Consider the following 19821-nt stretch of genomic DNA (forward strand, 5'->3'; position numbering starts at 1 on the left):
GCTTAATTGGGGTACTCATTACACAAAAAGAGTAAACCATCACACTACATGATTCTTAATTAGTTTTGTTATTTACGACAAGTATCGAGATCACTCCACACCCTTTCTCACCAGAAAAAACTGACCATCTTGATGGTCGTTTTATTGTAGTTCAACAAAAAAAAAACAGAACCTTTGGACAAACCCCAAACCGTACATCTACAATTACACGATGTTTATACAAAATGTTTAAATACATAAAATATAGTTTACGGTAGCGGCTTCTTTTCTTTGAAAGAATCTCCACTTATTAAAATCAGTCCGAGCTCTGAAAAAAACATAATTTGACATTAATTAATTACGAAACCGTACTCTCAATTTACAAGAAAATACGATTTTTCATGCATGTTTCGGATACAATTATTTGCTTTGGGTGTGCTAAATGAGTTCTTTAGGTCCTTATTTCGGTAAAAAAAAAGAATATTTTGGAAGGTACAGGCGATTTCTGAGTTGGTGTCCTCTAAACCATAAAATGGAGCTGCTGTAAATCAGTAATAATCACATCCTATTTACCCTTTTCTTTTGTGAATGTGGTACGGGTACGACTCTCGATTAAGTGTTTTTCATCTTCGTTCATAACTTATGATAACAGGGGTTGGAAAAGGAAAACAATAAACCACCTAAACGGTATTGATAATAGAACAGCAGTAACAAAACTTATCCAAAAAAGGTTGTCAAGAATAACAGAATTCGCCTTCTGCCTACATTTTCATATAAACATAGAAATAAAATAATACAAAATAAATAGAATATTGAAGTAGCAATGATGTTATCGGGGATAATTGAAGTTACAAAATTTGTTCAATTTTTTGCTGTCGGTTTTGCGTTTGAGAAGGTGTGAGACCTGTCATGGGTTCCAACCATTTTATGACTTAGCGGACACTAACTTAGAAATCGCCTTAATTACTGTGGAATTCTATGAATTGAACTGTCGTCATAAACAAAAATTATCAACAGCGTAGTACTGTTAAATTTTTAATAGCGAAGTCCGTTGGTTATTTTTTTTAAACCTTTCAGTCTGTTTTTTCTCTAATATTTTCAGAAAATTCTTCATTTTGCCATGCGTAGTTATTTGTATCAGAGTTTCAAAAATCAAAAAACAAAAAATATTTTTAAAACTTTCTTTGCTAAATGTTAAATGACAAAATACAATTAAAATTTTACAAAATGGCCCTCGGAATTCTGTAAAACTCGCCTTTTTTGTTTCTTAATCTAACAAATAAACAATTTCAAATTAATATGCAACGCCACGGAAAAGCGAGGTCCACGAAAAAAGCGAGTCTACAGAATTTCGAGGGCCACCTAGTTTTCAATATAATGTGTTAAAAATATCTCAGTTGTCATTTTAGATTCAATGTAAATTGTCTTCAAAGTTAGAGAAAAAAATGCTGTTTTATCAAGTTAGTTTCCAATTTTATTACGTCAAAATTGATAACTACGTTTACACCCATCTGTCAACTTCTTGTGTCACAAATGACATCTGTCCTTTGGTTCGCTTTAGATTGTAACAAAAGTATTACTTGGTGAAATTGTCGTCTTGTCGATGTAAATTAATGAATTCTGGTGTCCATAAAGTGCAACATGCCCGTGATAATCAAAATTAACCTTTATAAGAGTGAATGAAGTGACTTGTGAAATTTTGGTGTAAACGTAGTTTGCCAATGCGCTGTCATAATATTGAAAACTAACTTGATAAAACAATGTTTATTTCGCAAATTTTAAACACAATTTGCATTAGATTTAAAATAAAAACTCAGATATTTGCATCACAGTTATGTTGAAAAAAAATTGAATTTGCGAATTTTTCCGCAAAAACTCAAAAATCGCTAAAAATTATACTTCTTAGGCGTCGCGACGCCAAACAAACCGTGATAAAAAATAAATTTTTGCGTCAGCTTCTAGAGCTTTGTCAACTATGAGCGTATGCGAAGTTTCAAAATTTTATCTTTAAAATTAAAGACGATTTTAGGGGTGGACACAAGTGTTGCCGGACCCTGTATACAGGATGTCCTAGAACTCATGACCCATAGAGCAAAGGAGGGTGCCGACAGCAATACAGATGGTTAATTTCAAAACAAAAATAGATTAAGTTTAATAGTATTCGAGAGACGATAAAATATTAACAACCAATCCCAGACGCCTATTATAGAGATGGAGTAAAATATCCTAGGCAACCAGAGTGTAATGTTCATTTGACCAATGAAAGATAGTATGTGTCCATAGTTACCGATTTTCAAATACTGTTCTGCTTCGGGATTGGCTACCGTTTTTTCGTCTCAACTCGGTTATTTTTTGAGATAAAAAATTTTTGTTTCGAAACTTTGGTTCAGAATTGTTGCCTCCAAAGCATTTTTTCTTTGAGTCACGAGTTCTGGGACACCTGCATAGGACAGCATAATTTACGACCTATTATTACTATACAGGGTGATTTTGAAATATTGGCGAAAAAATAATCACGCCTTTACGGAAAATTTTATTAATTTTAAGGTAAAGGTAAAAATTCCAAAATCTAGACCTTACTCGGCGCCACTGATATGCACAAAATAACCTTAACAACAACGGCAGAGCATTTTGTTCGTTAATGATGTACATATGTATAGTAACCTTAGTAACCTTAGTAATCATTGGCGTAGCATGAAAGATGGAATCAATTGCTTTAAATTTTTTCTTAAAACTGAGACAGCAATTTAAAAAACGAAACTTGCCAACTTCCTTTATTTACAATAAGCTGTAATAGATTTTTTCCCGCTTCTATTTCAAAATTATCCTGTATACAGGACAATGGGCGGTAATTGGTTAATTCTGATAGTGTGGGCAAGTTTGATCAACAATTTGCATTACGCCTCCGGTCGTTAGAACTGTGCAAATGATCATATTTTGGGAGTGCGTTTTAAGGATCGGTTTTATTGCGGTACCGAGACTGTTATAGAGATATACCGCCATTTTATAACTTTTTTATTCCGTTATATCCAATCCCTTATATTGGATTCTCTCTCTTTGAGAAAGCGCTCGCCCGGGAGATATTGTATAATGCCGAGGGTAGTAAAACAATTTATACTCGTGTAAGTTAGACTGTAGCAGGATGTCATTAGGTCATCATCGAGAAAAGACAGACACTTCATGACTGCGGCAGCGGCCACATTCCATTAGACAACTTTGAACGCAATACCTTGTGAATATTGATGGAGCTTCCAAAGCCAGTCTCGTGCCATGAATACTAAAAGCTTCGAACATTGTCTCTTTTTTTAGCTCGATTTGCTCTTCATCACATGAGACTTGGACGGACGGACGTCTGTTCTCGATAATTTCGCACCGGGAAAAAAGTTAATTATCTTAAGACGAGAGAGAAATTAAAATTTATTCCTTTCTAAATCCAATATCCTGCGGGGTGGTCTATTTAACGTAACATCTGGCGCGTTTCTCAACTTATCAGCTTTGACTTATGCACATTGAAAATGAATACTTAAATTATTTCGAGAGTTAATCCTTTTCTACCGCAGCGTTTTGTACACTTCACTTAATATTAAACGGCGCTGTTACCCTCGAGATCACGATAGGCTATTAAAGCTTCCAGGTTTATCAGCTAAAGACGACAGTAAATCGGTTTATCGCCAGAATGCTTCGGGATGAATAACATAACAGGCTGCAATTGATGGCAGACATCTGCGCCGCGAATAAAATCGACTTTTCAACTCGACCTCAACTATTAGTGATGTCACAAAAACTCCCATTCGACATACACTGAATTACAAAGAACGAGACTTTTTAACACTGAATAAGAGAAAAGAACTCGCACGCTCCTCTGAGAGGCTGCTCCTTTGTCTCTAGCGAAGCGACAAGTCTCTGAATAAAAAAAAATGGAAAAGTCATCTGTAACTGAGAAAAACAGTTTAACTCGGTTATTTGTTGTCGTACGTAAATTTCGAGTACAATTTTAGAAACTGCGCGAAATTTTGGGTAATGTAAGCTCAAATATCGCACGTTTGCCCTAAAAATCAATAAGATATCGACCTCAGTTTTAGTCGTGCATTTTTTCTAAAAAAGTCAAATTTTCGACTTTTGGAAATCTAAGAATTATTTATTATGTAAAAAATCGCGAGAAAAACGATGGAGCAAACCGTATCTCAATATCTTTAATAGTTTCCAAGATATCGAGCACGAATGGTTTCGAACCTTCAAAAATTTGACCCTCCGGCGACAACCCAACATTTCAAACGGCCATAACTTGGTTATTTGTTGAAAATTTTTAAAAAATTATCATATTTTTGGATTCAGAGTGAAATTCTGGGTAAAATGAGACCCAAATTTGTTGAGTTTGCTTAATAAATAAACGAGGTATTGGCCAAAAACTGTTTTGAAAACATTATTTTAGGGTGATTTTCAATCAATGTTTTCAAAATGAAAATGACGTTTAATAGCATTGAATTATACATCAGTCGAAAGAGGAGCTTAAAATCCATCTACTGGCCAAATTTGAGATCTATAGGACAACTAGTTTGCGAGTTATGGCCAAAAATAAAAAAAATGGAAAATTTTCATCGTTTGAGTCGCAACTTTTTTTCGCGAAAAATCGACTATCGAATTTTGGGCTTTTAAGCACTTTTTCTAACGTAAAATGAGCCGAGAAAAACGATGGCGCAAACCGCATCTCAATATCTCTAATAGTTTTCGAGATATTTAACTTTGAAAATTGGGAAAAATGAAAAAAAATGAAAATTAACTATCCGAAACTTTGATCGGGCATAACTCAGTTAATTGTTGTCGGATCTGAATTTAAATCCCAGATTTGAAATCTGCGTAAAATTCTGCGTACACTGGTGTATAATAACTCAAGTTTACTCTAAAAAATAAGCGAGATATCGATATGAGACATTTGGTATAGTTTTAATCATGAATTTTCGCGAAAATTTGCAAATTTTGACTTTTGGAAAATCTGAAAACGATTTCTTATTTAAAAAATTGCGAGAAAAACGATGCCGCAAACCGCATTCCAATATCTCAAATAGTTTCCGAGATATCAAGCATGAATTGTTTCAAACCTTCGAAAATTTGACCCTCTGGCGACAACCCAAAATTTCAAACGGCCATAACTCGGTTATTTATTGACAAATTTTAAAATATTATCATATTTTTGGATTCAGCGTGTAATTCTGCGTAAAATGAGACCCAAATTTGTTGAGTTTGCTTAATAAATAAACGAGGTATTGGCCAAAAACTGTTTTGAAGACATCATTTTAGGGTGATTTTCAATCAATGTTTTCAAAATGAAAACGACGTTTAATAGCATTGAATTACACATCGGTCAAAAGAGGAGTTCGAAATCTATCTACTGGCCAAATTTGAGATCTATCGGACAAATAGTTTACGAGTTATGGCCAAAAATAAAAAAAATGAAAAATTTTCATCGTTTGAGTCGGAATTTTTTTTCGCGAAAAATCGATTATCGTATTTTGGGCTTTTGAAAACATTTTCTTACGTAGAATGAGCTGAGAAAAAGAATGGCGCAAACCGCATCTCAATATCTCAAATGGTTTTCGAGATATTTAACTTTAAAAATTACGAAAAATGAGGAAAAATGAAAATCAACTTTCCGAAACTTTGATCGGCCATAACTAAGTTATCTGTCGTCGGATCTAAATTTAAATCCCAGATTTGGAATCTGGGGAAAATTCTGCGTACACTAGTGTGCAATAACTTAAGTTTACTCTAAAAAATAAGCGAGATATCGATATCAGAAGTTTGGCCATAGTTTTAGCCATCAATTTTTGCGAAAATTTGCAAATTTCGTTTGAGGATAAATCAAAGAACTGTTTCTTATGTAAAAAATTGCGAGAAAAACGATGGCGCAAACCGCATTCCAATATCTCAAATAGTTTCCGAGATATCGAGCATGAATTGTTTCGAACCTTCGAAAATTTGACCCTCTGGCGACAACCCAAAATTTCAAACGGCCATAACTCGGTTATTTATTGACAAATTTTAAAAAACTATCATATTTTTGGATTCAGCGTGAAATTCTGCGTAAAATGAGACCCAAATTTGTTGAGTTTGCTTAGTAAATAAACGAGGTATTGGCCAAAAACTGTTTTGAAAACATTATTTTAGGGTGATTTTCAATCAATGTTTTCAAAATGAAAATGACGCTTAATAGCATTGAATTATACATCAGTCGAAAGAGGAGCTTAAAATCTATCTACTGGCCAAATTTGAGATCTATAGGACAAATAGTTTGCGAGTTATGGCCAAAAATTAAAAAAAATGAAAAATTTTCATCGTCTGAGTCGGAATTTTTTTTCGCGAAAAATCGACAATCGTATTTTGGGCTTTTGAGAACATTTTCTTACGTAAAATGAACTGAGAAAAAGAATGGCGCAAACCGCATCTCAATATCTCAATTGGTTTTCGAGATATTTAACTTTAAAAATTACGAAAAACGAGGAAAAATGAAAATCAACTTTCCGAAACTTTGATCGGCCATAACTCAGTTATTTGTTGTCGGATCTGAATTTAAATCCCAGATTTGGAATCTGCGTAAAATTCTGCGTACACTGATGTATAATAACTCAAGTTTACTCTAAAAAATAAGCGAGATATCAATATCAGAAGTTTGGCATAGTCATAAATTTTTGCAAAAACTTGCAACTTTCAACTATCATAAAATCTAAGAACGATTTCTTATCTAAAAAATCGCGAGAAAAACGATGCCGCAAACCGTTTTGTTTTATCAATTGTAGTTTCAAAGATATCGAGCATTCAAAATTTGAAAAATTAAGTGCGACCATCCAAGACTTTAAACTCGGTTATTTGTTGTCGTACGTAGATTTAGATTCTGCGTAAAATTCTGCGTCAAATGAGCACCCACAACTTGATTATACTCCAAAAATAAACGAGAAATCGACAGATAACTGTATGCGATGAGCAAAAATCTTGTCATTTGATTGTGCCGCCATCTATGAATCAAAATTGACATGTACCCCTTTAAAATTTCGCTCGTTTCCAAAATTGTCCTTTTGTAAATCGGCAAATGGTGAAATTTTTGCGTTAAATATCGGTGGTTATGCAACCAGTAATTCAGGCTTTTCCGGCGATAATCTCGTACTTTATGTACGCGAATGCAGCCTTTAATCGGCTAATGTTTGTATAAAATGCGGTTATCGATTCTTCGTCGGTATTATGATGCAAACAAAGTGGAGTGTGAATTATTCCGTGAATCAGATAAGTCGGAAAAGGAGTGGAGGCGGCTCTAGATCAGCAACACATTATCTCGGTGAATAAGCTAAACATGGCAAAGGGGTTGGTTTGAAAAAGTCGATTTAGAGTATCGAACTCTAAAATATCTAATCTGGAATCTTTGGAGAGTCGTTTAGCGGGCTGCTTTCCCGCTGGAAACGTATATCGTCGGCAATCACTTCCGTTTACGCAGTTTGCATAGGAGTCTTAGTAGCTCTCTTTGCGATCTTTAGAAATCGCGCGTTGCCTCTTTTATTCGCCGGTGGATTGTTGAGGTCGGACGAAAATATTGATAAAACCTCCTTTAATTACTTACAGACTGCAAGTTTTTTAATTTGTGAAAAGTGTGTATCTAAGAAATGTAGTAATTAAAATGTAGCCCAAGTTGGCAAGTAATTATCTCGACACTAATGAGATCCCTGTCTATAATTAACTCGCTCTTCAATAGATAACAGGCATCCACTATTTTTACTCCTGACATTCTGAAAGTAATCAACGTGTAATGGAGTGGAACGATGATAAAAGCAATTTTATTACTGGCGATATACGACGGAATATTCAAATTGAACCAACGACATTAATACCCAACACGCTGCAGTTCCTGGGAAATCCTCGCCGAATTATCCACTCACTGATCGTAAATTCCTAAAATAAATTGGCGGCGGCGATGACTGTTATTATCTCCTCAACCGCCACATATAATAATTTTATATTTTTCCACAGCTCGAGCACACAATTGTACAAGGACCGAAGAAACGCGACTGAAAATTTACGATTCTTCGTCTAGTTACGTCATATTCATTGATTTGCCCACAGTTCGTCAATGTCAATTTTTAGAAAATTCTCGGGTGTAAATCCGGCTTTGAATTAGGGGATTTTTGTCGGTGCTCATTTCGCGCAGAATTTCGTACTTCATGAATACCAAACTATTTCTCGAGTTATGAAATGTCCCTAAATGAGTGAATGATGGCAAAAACTGAAACTTTGTTTCGCCGGCGCTAGTAAAGCAAATTGCGTACAATTCGTTCCCGGCAATTACTCCCCGACTTTTTTGTCCGCGGTCAATTCGTCTACTTGAAAATTATGTTGGCAAATAAATACGTTTAAGGCAACAGAATTATTTGGAACGTTTTTTTAATTTAAAATATATAAAAACTTTAACAAAATGTATCAACATCTTAATAATAACAATTTTAAAAATTAAACGAAATTAAAACTCGACTATTATCAGACATATAGCATAAAAGCAACTATTCTGTAGTAAACAAATCTAGTACTTTCATTTACTTCTTTTTTGGTCTCAAAATTTCCTTTGTCACTTGAGTTTTTAGTTTCCTAAATTATGAAGGTTTTCATTGCAAAAGAATATATTTCAAGCATTTTTTTAAAGTTTGCGAACATTATACTATTCAAAATTGCAAGAAAACAGCAGAATTCTGCACGAAATCATCAAAATTCTTAGAGAAAACCGCATATTTCGATGCAAAACGACGATTTCTCGCCGATTTTCGTTGTTTTCTAGCTTGAATTTGCAAAGAAGATTTCGTGCTCTTTTTTGCGAATTCAAGCCAGAAAACAACGAAAATCAACGAGAAATCGTCGTTTTGTATCGAAATATGCGGTTTTCTGTAAGAATTTTGATGATTTCGTGCAGAATTCTGCTGTTTTCTTGCAATTCAGCCGTTGAATCTTGGTAAAAAGTCATGATTTTGTAGATTTCGTGCTCTTCTTTGCGAATTCAAGCCAGAAAACAACGAAAATCCTCGAGAAATCGTCGTTTTGTATCGAAATATGCGTTTTTTTCTAAGAATTTTGATGATTTCGTGCAGAATTCTGCTGTTTTCTTGCAATTCAGCCGTTGAATCTTGGTAAAAAGTGATGATTTTGTAGATTTCGTGCTCTTCTTTGCGAATTCAAGCCAGAAAACAACGAAAATCGGCGAGAAATCGTCGTTTTGCATCGAAATATGCGATTTTCTCTAAGAATTTTGATGATTTCGTGCAGAATTCTGCTGTTTTCTTGCAATTCAGCCGTTGAATCTTGGTAAAAAGTGATGATTTTGTAGATTTCGTGCTCTTCTTTGCGAATTCAAGCCAGAAAACAACGAAAATCCTCGAGAAATCGTCGTTTTGTATCGAAATATGCGTTTTTTTCTAAGAATTTTGATGATTTCGTGCAGAATTCTGCTGTTTTCTTGCAATTCAGCCGTTGAATCTTGGTAAAAAGTGATGATTTTGTAGATTTCGTGCTCCTCCTTGCGAATTCAAGCCAGAAAACAACGAAAATCGGCGAGAAATCGTCGTTTTGCATCGAAATATGCGGTTTTTTCTAAGAATTTTGATGATTTCGTGCAGAATTCTGCTGTTTTCTTGCAATTCAGCCGTTGAATCTTGGTAAAAAGTGATGATTTAGTAGATTTCGTGCTCTTCTTTGCGAATTCAAGCCAGAAAACAACGAAAATCGGCGAGAAATCGTCGTTTTGCATCGAAATATGCGGTTTTCTGTAAGAATTTTGATGATTTCGTGCAGAATTCTGCTGTTTTCTTGCAATTCAGCCGTTGAATCTTGGTAAAAAGTAATGATTTTGTAGATTTCGTGCTCTTCTTTGCGAATTCAAGCCAGAAAACAACGAAAATCAGCGAGAAATCGTCGTTTTGCATCGAAATATGCGGTTTTCTCTAAGAATTTTTATGATTTTCTTTTTGCTCTCTGCACTGACTTAAATCCCATTAAACTACACCAACTGTTACTGAAATTCCAAATTTTAAGTTTTCTAACATTGGAAGCAAAAGTACGAAGTAGTTGGTCTTTGATTTGTGTGTTTTTTGTAATACACGGCTAATCGAACGAACACTCTTGCACGGATAATCCGCATCCGGATAATCGAGGTTCTACTGTATTGCAGGAAACTAATGCGCGAATTCAAAGTTATTTTTTACACGTTCTTTGCATCCAATCATCAAAATGTTCTTCTTAATATATTACGGATTTACTCCTTTTATGTAATTTTTATTTTTGCGAACATGGAAAAAATTGAAAGTAAAAAATTTATTTGCAGATGTTTGTTCTTAAAAAAACATTTTTTTTTCGGTCATTGAAAAGGATTTAGAATATTTTTCAAACTATAATAATAATTATTTAATCCTTCGTCAGACTCTTATTAATTTGTAATCCATCGTTATTATTATTTTTGTATGTCTTGTATATAAATGTTTTAATTTACCAGAGACAATTATATCATAATTGATTTTTTTAATTGTAATAAAACAAATTTGCTTAGTACTTAGCTACCTTGTGTTGCAGATATCAATTTTAAGTAAAATTATATAAATTACATTCTTCAATTATTACACTGCGCAACAGTACTTTTTTTTTCAAACATGTAAAAGAGGTTTCTGGATATACAGGGCGTTCTGATTACGAAACAGTAATCGTTTTTCAAGATCAGCTCTAGTTTTCGAAAAAATAGCAACATTAATGTCAATATTCAAAATGTAAAAAAATACTGTTTTTTGAAAAAAATCTTCAAATTCATTAAAAATCAAACTGTGCCATTAAATGTTAGAGCAACAGCGCTTAGAAGTGACAATTGTCGAAAACGCAAAAATTGGTCTCTAGGAACATGAAAAATTTTATGATTTAAGACTAAACACCGGAAAGAGATCGATGAAAATCGTAAATTTACACTTAAATAGATTAAATTGGATAGTCTGACTTTTGATTTTCCTTTTCTTGTTGCCAAAATCTCTTCTTCAAAATTTGGAAAAACACTTAAAAATCAAGATAACTAGAGCTGAAAAGATAAATTTTACGACAGATTCTTACACAATAAGGTCTAAATTATGAAGAACCGTTGAGACATTTTTGGAAAAAATTGAAAAGTTAAATTTTGTTGGACTGTAATTTTATAATTATTTGGGAAAAATCAAATCGACAAGTAAAGTGCAACAAATACGTGTTGAATTATTGAAAATGAATGAAGAAAATTTGAAGTTTTCTGAAGGATTTATAAATATATAATTATAAAATTAATAATTATCAAAGATCACACGAGGACGAATTGACCGGGGGACGAATTGTCGAGGGCAAACTGGTCGTATTCCTGTTCATTTTGTGCAAGCTAAGGGCAAGCGAGTGAAAAAATAAAAAACAAATTGCCCTCTCCCTTTTCACATCTTGCAACGGTTTCACATCTGGCGCATATAATTCAAAGACTCTCTGATAGAAGATAATATTTCTTGCGGCCGGGACTCATATCTCTGATGTGACAAACCGCTAGCTCAGCGAGTCCAAAGAGTGGATTAGCCCTTCTTGCGGTGTAATATGCCGTGTGATGAGAATAATAACAATAAGTCAATGGCTGATCCAATCCCGTCCTCTTCCTGCCGGAGATTCGCTTATGTCTTCAACTTCTTTATATGGAATCAATTCGACCGTTAAAAAATTTTATAGCTGGAGATTTAATCTACAGCGCGTCCTTAATTATCATTTCTCCTTTGTTTCAAAACTTTTCCCACAAACGTAATAATAAAATGCTTTATTTCGTGCAAATTTTGTCGCAGCCACCTAATTTCCTAGGTTTAAAAAATTACGACTATAAAAGATAACAACCGCTTGTGAGACTAAAAACTCCCTGATTAAATTGCTGCACTTGAAAAATGTAATATTCATCTACATAAGTAGATTGTGTTTACAACATAGAAACGAAATTGGATCGATGCAGATGTGGAGACATTCGGAAAAACTCGGAGGAGACGATTTTATTTTTTCCAATACGAAGAATTATTCACCAGACTTTAATTTCTTTCTGGTACCAATTACGGGTCTCGCAGTCCTGGAGAAATAATTCTCGGGAAAGAACAAGACCGACCAATTGCTTTTCGACATCAACTATTAACTGCCGAACATGGCGCTGGCTGGCCTAACTTTCATTTCGTTTGCTCTGCACATAAGTGTCGCTTTCGGGGGCTTCTTGGAGAAATATACTCGCTTTTGAGGTTGCTGCTAAACCGTACAGAGATAAAGTCATCTGTTGTGGTCTCAAGCCTTTCATTTATTTTTATTTTTAAAACTGCAAATTTTCAATTATTTTTTATAAAAATTGGTAATTTTGACAATTTTAGCCCTAAAATCATGAAATTTGGGAAGATTGGTATTTAGGACATGCTCATTAATTGTGCTAAATCTCAAAGATATTTAGTGTGAAATACCAATTTTAGAAATGTTCATTTTTCGAAGGAACTGAAAATTTTCAATATTCTTTATAAAAATTTGTAATTTCGACAATTTTAGTCCAAGAGTTATGAAATTTAGAAAGATTGGTATTCCGGACGTGCTCATGAATTGGGCCAAATCTCATAATTATCGAGTAAGAAATACCATTTTTTAAAATTTTTGATTTTTAGAACAAACTGAAAATTTTCAATATTTTTTTAAAGAAAATTGTAATTTTGACAATTTTATTTCTAGAGCCATGAAATTTTGAGATATTAGTATTTAGAACGTGCTAATGAATTGTGCCAAATCTCAGAATTATCAAGTGAAAGACACCAATTTTAGAAATATTAATTTCTAGAGGGAAATGAAAATTTTCAATATTTTTTATAAAAATTTGTAATTTTAACAATTTTAGACCAAGAGCTTTGAAAATTAGAGAGATTGGTATTTCAGACGTGCTCATAAATTGTGCCAAATTTCGAAATTATCGAGTGAAAGAAATCAATTTTAGAATTTTTCTATTTTTGAAGGAACTGAAAATTTTCAATATTTTTTATAAAAATTTGTAATTTTGACAATTTTAGCCCTAAAGTCATAAAATTTGGGGAGATTGGTATTTGGGACGTGCTTAATAATTGTGCCAAATCTAAAAAATATTGAGTGTGAAATACCAATTTTAGAAATTTTCATTTTTAGAAGAAACTGAAAATTTTGAATAAAAAAAAAAAATAACCGTAATTTCGAAAATTTTAGTCCTAGAGTCATAAAATTGAAAGAGATAGGTAATTCGGAGGTGGTCATAAATTGTGAGAAATCTCAAAATTATCAAGTGAAAGACACCAATTATAGAAATTTTCATTTCTAGAAGGAACAAAAAATTTTCAATATTTTTTATAAAAATTTGTAATTTTGACAATTTAATTCGTAGAGTAATAAAATTTTGGAAGGTTGGTATTGCAGACGTGTTCATAAATTGTGCCAAATTTCAAAATTATCAAGTTAGAGATACCAATTTTAGAAGTTTTTATTTTTCGAAGAAATCGAAACTTTTTTAATATTTTTTATAAAAACTTGTAATTTTGACAATTGAAATCGTAGAGTAATAAAATTTTGGAAGGTTGGTATTCCAGACGTGTTCATAAATTGTGCCAAATTTCAAAATTATCTAGTCAGAGTAACCAATTTTAGAAATTTTCGTTTTTTGAAGGAAGTGAAAATCTTTTTTATAAAAATTTGCAATTTTAACAGTTTTAGACAATGAGCCATAAAATTTGGAGAGATTGGTACTTCGGATGTGCTTATAAATTGTGCCAAATCTCAAAATCATCAAGTGAAAGACAACAATTTTAGAAATTTTCATTTTTAGCGAGAACTGAAAATTTTCAATATTTTTTTAAAAAAATTTGTAATTTCGACAATTTTAGTCCAAGAGTTATGAAATTTAGAGAGATTAGTATTTTGGACGTGGTCATAAATTGTGCCAAAGTTCAAAATTATCGAGTGAGATATACCAATTTTAGAAATTTTCATTTCTAGAGATAACTGAAAATTTTCAATATTTTTTATAAAAATTTGTAATTTTAACAATTTTAAACCAAGAGCTATGAAAATTGAAGAGATTGGTATTTTAGACGTACTCATGAATTGTACCAAATCTCAAAAATGTTGGGGGTAAAATACCAATTTTAGAAATTTTCATTTTTCGAAGAAACGGAAAATTTTGAATATTAAAAAAACTTAATCGTAATTCCAAAAATTTTAGTCCTAACGTCATAAAATTTAAAGAGATAGATAATTTAGAGGTGGTCATAAATTGTGCGAAATCTCAAAATTATCAAGTGAAAGACAACAATTTTAAAAATTTTCATTTCCAGAAAGAACTGAAAATTTTCAATATTTTTTATAAAAATTTGCAATTTTGACAATTTTAGTCTTAGAGTTATGAAATTTGGAAATATTAGTTTTTCGGACGTGGTCATAAATTGTGCCAAATTTCAAAATTATCGAGTCAGAGAAACCAATTTTAGAAATTTTCTCTTTTCGAAGGAACTGAAAATTTGCAATATTTTTTATAAAAATGTGTATTTATAACAATTTTAGACTTAGAGCCATGAAATTTGGAGAGATTGGTAGTTCGGACATGCTAATAAATTGTGCCAAATCTCAAAATTATCAAGTGAAAGACACTAATTTTAGAAATTTTCATTTTTAGAGGGAACTGAAAATTGAATATTTTTTATAAAAATTTGTAATTTCGACAATTTTAGTCTTAGAGTTATGAAATTTGGAGAGATTAGTATTTCGGACGTGGTCATAAATTGTGCCAAATTTCAAAATTATCGAGTGAGAGATACAAATTTTAGAAATTAAAAAAAAAATTGTAATTTCGACAGTTTTAGTCCTAGAGTTATGAAATTTGGAAATATTGGTATCTGAAATTGGCAATTTTACTTTTCTTAATGCAATTTTTTTACTAAAGCATTAATAACATAAAATTCCTACAATAGCTATGAGAATAAGAATTCTCTAAAACTAAATTTGAATGTTTGGAAGAGCAGAAAAAAAAATAAAATTCAATTTCCCATTTGCGGAACACCCGGTACTGCAGGTTTTTAGGGTGCAACTATCCACTTCGACAGTTATTTCTTTATGTAAAGTTGGAAACTTGATAAATTAACTTTGGAAATTTGAACATGACAAGGTTGGCATCATTGTTCGTTCCCTCAGAATTTGACATTTGACATGAGATGCGACTGCTGTTTAAAAACAGTATGTAAAAAACAAACTTATTTCCGACACAAAACCGACTTTAGAAATGTAAAAAAAGCGTAAAGATCGCCTTGAAAAAATGCAAAATAATTTGCAGTTTTGATTATTTTTATCAAAAATTTTTTTTCTAAACGTCTGTCTGGGTCCTCGCTATCCCATCGTCGTTTGATTTTTTGTCCCGCGTGTCTGTAGTTTTTGCGCTCTTTGACTTTCCTCCGCGTCTGAAAATCTCCATAAAATCCATTTTCCATTATTAACAGTGGCCTTCGTGTCTGCACAGACAAAGAATTCCATGTTTGCAACCACGTCCTCCCGACTTATTGATAATAAATCTGGGAGTCACGTAAAATATAACTGAAACATTCTACCGGTCTCTTCATTAATCACAATTCTGTTCACGGACGATAACGACTCCGTGTAGACATGAGAAGTCGTTAATATTCGACACTCTTAACGGATTTTTCAGTGTTGGAACTGGTCAATAAAGGAACAGAGAAAAATCCAGCGAAAATATGAGCGGGTTTATGAGCCGGCGGACACACAACATGAACTGCGAACGCTTTGTCAACTGCTCCTGGTTATATCCCATAAATATCGACGGAACACACGGGGTTTGTCGGGACAGCACTAAAAGTGAAAAATTATATTTCTTCGAGTCTGAGACAAAATGGAACATCGCAGAAATGGCGGAGGCGCCGGGACGAATTTTTGCGCAATTTCCACGCAATCAAACGGAAAACTGTTGTCTAATCTTCGGTGATTTATGGGTGGGAATCGGCCACTCTATTTATGGGCATTCACGATATCTCCGGAACATGTAGCTCGAAAGTCAACTTCATAAAATTGTTAAGAAGTTTTGTTATTAAACTTTCTCGCTTATCGTAGGAAAGTAAAAAGCTGCACAATTACGGTTGTGTTTATTTTCTCTTGATAAGAAGTATCCGGCGATAAATCTATGCGACCCACCATAAAAAATCCATCGATTGTACAATAAAACTCCGGGTGTCGCTGCTCCGGTTCAAAAATGCGTTTTGCGAATTTTCGTCGAGATTGTGCAAAAATACTGGCGAAACAATAAAGTTAATGATCAAGATAAATCTTCCGACGAAAAGCAATACTTGAAGTAAGTGATAAACAGCTCTAGTGGATATAAATTATCAATTCCATCAGCTCCTAGACGCGATACCAACCCGTCAACTCTGACAGACATTTATAAATATCGCTTGCGAGCTGAAATAAGAACGTATTTCCATTTATTAGAGTTCTTAAAAGATAAAGCGAAGACATATGCCGGGAGAGTTTGTGCAAAAAATGTTTGTTTACACGGGAAAACGCGAATATTAACTTCGCTTTGTTGTTAATTTCGAGTTGAAAAATTCGCAATTATAATAAAGTCGAGAGGGAGAAAGTTTCAAGTTGAAAGCGATGTTGACTGTTGGCGAACTTTGAACCTCATTACCTCAATTTAGTTAAAACATGATTCGTCATTAGGGAACACAATAACATGGCTCTCAGGCTTACGAAGCCAATTGACTTCTGTCAAACCCATTCTGTGTATTATGAGAACCACTGAATATTTTTATGGGAGTTCAAATTGCTACGAACGTGCGGGAGAATTAAAGCGAGGACGGCTAAAGTGCAGTTAGCGAACGCTAATTTTTATTTCGTCGTTTTCATTTTAAATTATTGCAGGACTTTTTAATAAATAAACACAAAGTTCTCTTGTCGATGCTAACTTTTAACTTATAAATTGTGGAAAACTGGTGCAACATCCATTGGACTATCATTTTCTTCTTTGTTTTTGGCATTTGATTAAAGGAATTGGTGGTCTTGAGGAACACAATTTTACAAGTTTGGAGATATTGATACTTTATAGATAAAGAGATTAGGTTTTTGCCATTGTTTTTCTCGCTATTTTCGGTTTTAAATTTGGTATCTTTCACTTGATAATTTTGGCACATTTCTTTAATACGTCCGAGATACAAATCTCTCCAAATTTCATTACTCTAGAACAAGAATTTTCAAAATTAAAGATTTTAATAAAACATTTTAAATTTTTAGTTCCTTCTAAAAATAAAAATTTTTAAAATTGGTATTTCTTGCTCGACAATTTTAGTCCTGGAGTCATAAAATTTAGAGAGATTGGTACCTCGGATGTGCTCATAAATTGTGCCAAATCTCAAAATTATCGAGTGAGAGACACCAATTTAAGAAATTTTAATTTTTAGAAGGGATTGAAAAATTTCAAATTTTTATTATAAAAAAAATTGTAATTTTGACAATTTTAGTCCTAGAGTAATGAAATTTGGAGAAATTAATATTCTAGACGTGCTTATCAATTGTGTTAAATCTCAAAATTATCGAATGAGAGAAACAAATTTTAGAAATTTTTATTTTTAGAAGGAACTGAAAACTTTCAATATTTTTCATAAAAATTCGTAATTTCGGCAATTTTAGTCCTAGTGTCATTAAATTTGGAGAGATTGGTATTGTAGACGTGCTCATGAATTGTGCCAAATCTCAAAATTATCGAGTCAGAATTACTAATTTTAGAAATTTTTATTTTTAGAGAGAACTGAAAATTTTCAATATTTTTTATAAAAAATTGCAATTTCGACAATTTTAGTCGTAGAGTCACGAAATTTGGAGAGATTGGTCTCTCAAACGTGTTCATAAATTGTGCCAAATTTTAAAATTATCGAGTGAGAGATACCAATTTTAGAAAATTTTATTTTTAGAAGGAACTGAAAACTTTCAATATTTTTTATAAAAATTCGTAATTTCGGCAACTTTAGTCTTAGAGTCACGAAATTTGGAAAGATTGGTCTTTTAAATGTGTTTATAAATTGTGCCAAATTTTAAAATTATCGAGTCAGAATTACCAATTTTAGAAATTTTTATATTTAGAGAGAACTGAAAATTTTCAATATTTTTTATAAAAAATTGCAATTTCGACAATTTTAGTCTTAGAGTCACGAAATTTGGAGAGAGTGGTCTCTCAAACGTGTTCATAAATTGTGCCAAATTTTAAAATTATCGAGTGAGAGTACCAATTTTAGAAAATTTTATTTTTAGAAGGAACTGAAAACTTTAAATATTTTTCATAAAAATTCGTAATTTTGGCAATTTTAGTCCTAGTGTCATGAAATTTGGAGAGATTGGTATTGTGGACGTGGTCATAAATTGTGCCAAATTTTAAAATTATTGAGTGAGAGATACCAATTTTAGAAAATTTTATTTTTAGAAGGAACTGAAAATTTTTAATATTTTTCATAAAAATTCGTAATTTCGACAATTTTAGTCTTAGAGTAACAAAATTTGGAGAGACTGGTCTCTCAAACGTGTTCATAAATTGTGCCAAATTTTAAAATTATCGAGTGAGAGATACCAATTTTAGCAAATTTTATTTTTAGAAGGAACTGAAAACTTTTAATATTTTTCATAAAAATTCGTAATTTTGACAATTTTAGTCTTAGAGTCACGAAATTTGGAGAGATTGGTCTCCCAAACGTGTTCACCAATTGCGTCAAATTTTAAAATTATCGAGTGAGAGATACCAATTTTAGAAATTTTTATTTTTAGAGAGAACTGAAAATTTTCAATATTTTTTATAAAAATTTGTAATTTCGACAATTTTAGTCTTAGAGTCACGAAATTTAGAGAGATTGGTCTCCCAAGTGTGTTCATAAATTGCGCCAAATTTTAAAATTATCGAGTGAGAGATACCAATTTTAGAAAATTTTATTTTTAGAAGGAACTGAAAATTTTTAATATTTTTCATAAAAATTCGTAATTTCGACAATTTTAGTCTTAGAGTAACAAAATTTGGAGAGACTGGTCTCTCAAACGTGTTCATAAATTGTGCCAAATTTTAAAATTATCGAGTGAGAGATACCAATTTTAGCAAATTTTATTTTTAGAAGGAACTGAAAACTTTTAATATTTTTCATAAAAATTCGTAATTTTGACAATTTTAGTCTTAGAGTCACGAAATTTGGAGGGATTGGTCTCCCAAACGTGTTCACCAATTGCGTCAAATTTTAAAATTATCGAGTAAGAGATACCAATTTTAGAAAATTTTATTTTTAGAAGGGACTGAAAATTTTTAATATTTTTTATCAAAATTTGTAATTTTGAAAATTTGAGTCCTAGAGTCACGAAATTTGGAGAGATTGGTCTCTCAAACGTGTTCATAAATTGTGCCAAATTTTAAAATTATCGAGTGAGAGATACCAATTTTAGAAAATTTTATTTTTAGAAGGAACTGAAAACTTTCAATATTTTTTATAAAAATTCGTAATTTTGGCAACTTTAGTCTTAGAGTCACGAAATTTGGAGAAATTGGTCTTTTAAATGTGTTTATAAATTGCGCCAAATTTTAAAATTATCGAGTGAGAGATACCAATTTTAGAAAATTTTATTTTTAGAAGGAACTGAAAATTTTTAATATTTTTTATCAAAATTTGTAATTTTGAAAATTTGAGTCCTAGAGTCATGAAATTTGCAGATATTGGTTTTCCGGACGTGTTCATAAATTATGCCAAATCTCAAAATGATCGAGTGAGA

At 32.2% G+C, this 19821-nt stretch overlaps 1 non-coding gene across 1 annotated transcript; it reads left to right on the plus strand.

Moving 5' to 3' along the window:
- Nucleotides 1–3742: 3742 nt before the first annotated feature.
- Nucleotides 3743–3819, plus strand: LOC148166168 (small nucleolar RNA SNORD36). Its single transcript, XR_015771053.1, has one exon. It is a non-coding gene; the product is annotated as a small nucleolar RNA SNORD36 (small nucleolar RNA).
- The last annotated feature ends 16002 nt before the right edge of the window (nucleotides 3820–19821 follow it).

The sequence above is a fragment of the Gnatocerus cornutus genome, unplaced genomic scaffold (genome assembly GCF_029298725.1).
Source record: "Gnatocerus cornutus isolate USDA-ARS CGAHR unplaced genomic scaffold, icGnaCorn1.1 ctg00000023.1, whole genome shotgun sequence".
Lineage (NCBI taxonomy): Eukaryota > Metazoa > Arthropoda > Insecta > Coleoptera > Tenebrionidae > Gnatocerus > Gnatocerus cornutus.